Genomic DNA, 5,889 nt, shown 5'->3' with positions numbered 1-5,889 from the left:
TTCGAACTGCCAACCTTTCGATTAGCAGCTGAGTGCTTAACAATTGTATTCCTTATAACCAAAAAAAAAAAAGAAGAAAAAAAAAAAAAAAAAAACCTGGCCGTGGAGTCTATTCCAACTCACAGTGACCTATAGGAAAACAAAAAAACAAAAATAGACATCCATCTGAGAGATTGGCCACAACCCTCCCTTTCCTGTGTTTTTCTTGCCTATGAACATTTCATAGTGATGGGCGTCAGCTGCAGCAAAGAAAAGATTCTCAAGGGAGGTGGTTTTATCTTTTGGCCTTCTATGCCAAGCCTGATAGATCATCATCTGATGAATGACAACATTTAAAATATTAAATCTGATACAGTGTCGTTTTCTAGAGTTACATTACATCCTTGAGCGGAATTTTAAGTGGCTCATCCAAAATCTAGTACATCTGGAATTCAAATGCAGGCCTGACAACATAATTAAGGATAATTTTATTCACACGCTCTCCTGAAAGTTCAAGATGCTCTGGACAGATAGTCAGATCACTCCTCTAAATCCCTTTTGCGTATTAAATCTGTCAAAACCTTAGGAACCTGAGGCTTAATATTGCAATGAAGCATTTTTGAGAGAAACAGTAGTTCACAAAAAGACAAGGGAAATTCTTCTTATTTTTTTAATTCCCAATTAGCTGGCTTAATTTATGTAATTGTAATTGCATGTTTGCTTTCTCTGTAGCTAGGATAAACCCCTATTCTCTGAAACAAAATAAATGTATGAGGCAAATTTCAGCATGTTTACAAACACAGCATTTTCACAAACTCAGAAATATTTTGCTATTAGGTCCTCACTTATTATCACATGTGGTCTGGTAGTATCTTGCCCTCACTGATGATGACCTGAGAGTTTGCAAATCTGAGATACACTCTGATTAGCCGGTTAAAGCCCTTGTTTGGTCCTACTCCAATCTTTTAGAAAGTGTTAATGTCACTAACGCCAGTAGCAGCAGTAAAGAACAAGCAGGAAGTGAAATCGCTTCAAAGAAAACCAGTTCCTTTTTTAACTGGTTTTAAACATTTGCATTGTGAGTCATCATTCCAGGAAGAAAGAAACACCTACATCTTGGGAATTTGTTTTCCACATTCCATTAATAGGCTCAGGAAGGATGAACAGAACATTTGAAACTACAAAAACAATCTTTTTTAGTTGAAAGAACTTTTTATTATTTTACTATGATTTAGTTAAAGGGAATTTAAAATTTGAAACAGAGTGAAGTGCTTTTTTATGAGTCAGAAAATAGTTCTTCTAAATTTCTTAAGATATCAAGAAGACCGGCTTTCCTTAGGAGGGTTTTATAAAAATAAACTAATCCAGTGCATTGTCAGTGTGATCTGTTTTAGTCTGCCCATCCATCCATCCACCCACCCACCCGTTCACCCGTCCACCCATCCATCCAAGCTGCTATTGAGTTGACCCCTGACTCACGGCAACCCCATGCTGCATCTTGGTCCATAGGTTTTTCATTGACTGATTTTTGGAAGTAGATTGCCAGACCTTTCTTCCTAGTCTGTCTTAGTCTGGCAACTCTGCTGAAATCTCTTTAGCAGCATAGCAACACACAGTCACCACGGATAGATGGGTGATGGCTGTGCATGAGGTGCATTGACCAGGAATCTAAGGGGGTCTTCTGCATTGAAGCAGAGAATTCTACCACTGAACCAGCAATGCCTCTCCATTCATTCATTAGCAAGTATTTATTGAATGTCTTAAGTATTTAAATCAGCATGCTATCCTGGTGGGAGGTGGGGGTGGGGTGGGGTGGGTGGGAGGAGTATTACCAAGATAAATAAGACAAATTCCTTGCTGGTAATAGCTCCTGATCTAAGAGGAAAGACAGGAAATCTATCCCATTAAGTTTAAGGCAGCAGAAAAACAACTTTGGTATCCTCAGGAAGGGAGGGATGGGTGAACATCTGAGTTATTTCAAGAGCAGACCAGCAGACCAGTGCTGTGGCTGGTCTAGGAGAGATAGATTGATTCAATCATCTCTTTCTTATATTCCATTCCCTTTAGCTCTTTTCTATTATATATTTTCTCATTAGACTTTGACCGCTCTCGTTTTCCTCTGTCTTCTTTCTGGAATCCCTCTCCTGCCCATTTACCTCTCTGTGGTCCATGTCTCATTTCCAACCTCCTAGTCTTTACTTCCCTATGCTCCTTTTCTTTAGGTCTCTGTTTGATTTTGAGAAGATGAATAGTTTTGCTAAAAATAGTTCAAAAAATATTTTAAAGGCTTCCCAACCCTGGAAGGTGATCTTTTTTTCTGGGCAAATTGAGCGTGGGACCGAAGTGGGAGAAAAGGAAGAAATGGCTGCTGGAGTAGAGTAAGTGGGAGAGGGAGGGCTGGCACACATCACTTTCCCTACCACCTCCCCTTCCTTTCCCTTAAAATTCCCCCCTCTCTTTTTTTTCCTTTTCCTGCCCACTCCGCTCCAGGGAGGGATAGGACTCATTGGGAAGAGAAAGGGAAGAGCTAGAGAGATTGGATTGATCAACCTTCCCTGGGGGAACTGACTAAGCCAGGAAAAGGCAGTCTTTTTAGAGTTCACATGGGTGCCTGACCCAAGCCATGGTGTTTTCAATTGCCTCATATGCATGCAAAAGCTGGACAATGAATAAGGAAAACTGAAGAAGAATTGACACCTTTGAATTGTGATGTTGACAAAGAATATTGAATATACCACGGACTGCCAAAAGAATGAACATATCTATTTTGGAAGAAGTATAACCAGAATGCTCCTTAGAAGCAAGGATGGTGAGATTATGTCTCACATACTTTGAACATGTTATCAGGAGGGACCAGTCCCTGGAGAAGGACATCATACTTGGTAGAGGGTCAGCGAAAAAGAGGAAGACCCTCAACAAGATGGATTGACACAGTGGCTGCAACAGTAAGCTGAAGCAGATCAACGATTGTGAGGATGGCGCAGGACCAGGCAGTGTTCTGTTCTGTTGTTCATGGGGCCACTACGAGTTAGAACCAACTCGACAGCACCCAACAACAACAATAACAGTGATAATCATGGCTCCTATTTAAAAAAAAAAAAGTTGCCCTTGAACCAATGTCAGTTCAAGGTGGCCCCATGTGTGTCAGAGTAGAACTGCTCCAGAGGGTTTTCAGTGGCTGATTTTTTGGAAGTAGATCGCAGGGTCTTTCTTCCAAAGTGCCTCTGGGTGGACTCGAACCTCCAACCTTTTGATTAGCTGCCAGGTGTGTTAACTGTTTGCACTACCCAGGGACTCCATTTACTGATCCCTTATTTTGTGTCCATCTCTGTGCTAAGGGCTCATATGCATCTTCTCATCTGATCTTTGCAGAAAGCCCCAGGGTGGGGAGGGGGGTGGAGGGGACTCAGTATCCACATTTTGCACAAGAAGAAAGGAAATGAAGGACTTGCTGGGCAAGGGGGTGTTCTAGTCAGGATTACAAACCCAGGTCTGTCTGATTCCGAAACCCATGCTCTTGCACTAGCCTAGCAGGACCCTCAGGAACCCACCCATTCCTTTGTCCCCACCATCTTCTCTGCATACCGAAGCAGAGTTCCCACCTCGGCTCCTAATCAGCTAATGCATTTTACAGGTAAGAGCAGTAATGGTACTCCCTCCATGGTGGTCTCTTTTCTAGGATTTTCCATGTGTAGACTCTTTTATTCTTGCCAGAAACCTATGGTATAGTTCACTTTTCATAATGCGGAAGCTGGAACACAGAGAGGTTAAAAGATTTGCCCAAAGTGTCACCAAACCCGATGCCGTCGAGTCGATTCCAACTTATATCAACCTCATAGGACACAGTAGAGCCTCCCCGTAGGGTTTCCAAGGAGCGGCTGGTAGATTTGAACTGCTGACCTTTTGATTAACAGCCAAACTCTTAACCACTGCACCACCCTCTCCAAAGTGTCGCATAGCTGGTCAATAGTAGTGCCAGGATCAACAAAGTTCTAGGGGAAAGGACTGCATAGTCCAGATGAGGTCTTTCCCTTTGGGGAGGTATTTCGACTTTAAAAGAGGAACTTGAAGCTGCAAAGGCCGTGATGTGTTGATAAAAGTTTAACAACCAGCTCTCCAGCTCTGGTGGTGGATGAGCTCGGATTTCTAGCACCCATTCCCGGCGTGTAAATACTCCCACTCTGGCTGATTTCAAGCTATCAGTGAAGTCACACTGAATGGGCACTGGGAAGAGATGCTGACAATCAGCACTCCAGAGCCTAGGGACTTCAGCACACCCTGCAGCCATCTTGAATTGGTGGTCTGTGTGAGGGAGGTGTTTTTGAGATCAAGTTTTCTTACCCACTCCTCTGTATTAATTAGTCTGCAACTTCATATATCTCAGACTTAAATAGCTTTTCTTGAATGATTAGTGTTTGTTGGGGGTACTTGCTTTGTTACCAGTAAAGGACTCTTCTCCCTCACCTACACTTGCCCTTCTACTTTACCCTGCACCCTGCTGTGTATTTTCTGTTCCCTCTCCACTTCCTTAATCACTGCTTCGCTTCCCACTCCCTGCCACCTACACCTTCCGACGAACTTTCTTCTTGAGAAGTGGTGCAGCAGGGTTGGATAGTTGCAAATTCTGCAGCCTGACTGCTAGGTTTAAATCTCAGATCTCCTTTACTAGCTGGGTGACCTTGGGCAGGTTACTGAAGCTCTCTGTGCTTCAATCTTCGTATCTGTAAAGGGGGGATAATAATTATACCTACTGCATAATGTAAAGCACTTGGTACAGTGGCCTTGTGAGTGTCAGCTCCTGTTAGTATTATTTACTTCTGGGGATCCTCAGTCGTCTGAGCATTGCCTCTTTCCCCCTCCCTGTCCCTACCCTGTCCCTACCCTGTCCCTTTGCTGCCATAAGAAAGCCAGGGCCCCTGCCCTGTACAACTACCCCATTCTGTTCTATTTGATTCTCCCTAAGGAGTCACTAGGGATCACCCCTAGTCTCATCGCTTGCTTCTGTCCACTATCCCCAGCCAACCACTCCCCCACCTACCGCTATGCTTCAGTCATTCCTTTTAATGGAAGTGGCAGGCCTTTTACTTTCTTGAAAACAAAAATCCGGAGAAAGGAGGCCTCCCCAGGGTGGAGAGCTACTTAGCTATATGGTTTCTCTTCCACCCCCACCCCTTTTGGGGTTAGGTGACCTTATCCCGTCCCCTTCCTGGTGGCCCAACGTGAACTCCATAGTTTACCTTTTAGAGTGGGGCTGATGACGAGTTTCATGGGTTGAATTATGTTCCCCTAAAAATGTGTGTATCAATTTGGCTGGACCATGATTCTCAGTATTGTGTAGTTGCCCTCCATTTTGTGATTATAATTTTATGTTAAATAGGGTTAGGGTGGGATTGTAACACACTTACTAAGGTCGCATCCCTGACCCAATGTAAAGGGAGTTTCCCTGGGGTGTGGCTGCACCACCTTTTTTTTATCTTACAAGAGATAAAAGGAAAGGGAAGCAAGCAGAGAGTTGGGGACCTAATACCACCAAGAATGCAGTTCCAGGAGCAGAGCGCTTTCTTTGGACCTGGGGTCCCTGTGCAGAGAAACTTCTAGTCTAGGGGAAGATTGCTGAAAAGGCCGACAGAGAGAGAAAGCCTTCCCCTGGAGCTGACACCCTGAATTTGGACTTGTAGCCTACTAGGCTGTGAGAGACTAAATCTCTCTTCGTTAAAGCCATCCACACCTGGTGTTTCTGTTGCAGGAGCACTAGACGACTAAGACAATGGGCGAGGTTCCTTTTTCTTTCTTTCTTCCTTCTTTCCTTCCCTCCTCCCTTCCTTCCTTTCTTTCCTTCTCTCTCTCTCTCTCTTTTAAATCTTAGTACAGCTCATAACATATATATGACGACCAAAAAAAAAAAAAAAA

The 5,889-nt window shown here is 43.6% G+C and overlaps 1 protein-coding gene across 2 annotated transcripts in view; it reads left to right on the top strand.

Annotated features, from left to right (window-relative positions):
• Nucleotides 1-5,889, top strand: part of CPVL (carboxypeptidase vitellogenic like) — a 128,558-nt gene that overhangs the window by 20,698 nt on the left and 101,971 nt on the right. The gene's annotated exons all lie outside the window — the stretch shown is intronic.

The sequence above is a fragment of the Trichechus manatus genome, unplaced genomic scaffold, assembly GCF_000243295.1.
Source record: "Trichechus manatus latirostris isolate Lorelei unplaced genomic scaffold, TriManLat1.0 scaffold00050, whole genome shotgun sequence".
Lineage (NCBI taxonomy): Eukaryota > Metazoa > Chordata > Mammalia > Sirenia > Trichechidae > Trichechus > Trichechus manatus.
Note: the sequence above shows the minus strand (reverse complement) of the source record. Positions and strands in the feature narration are given on the sequence as shown.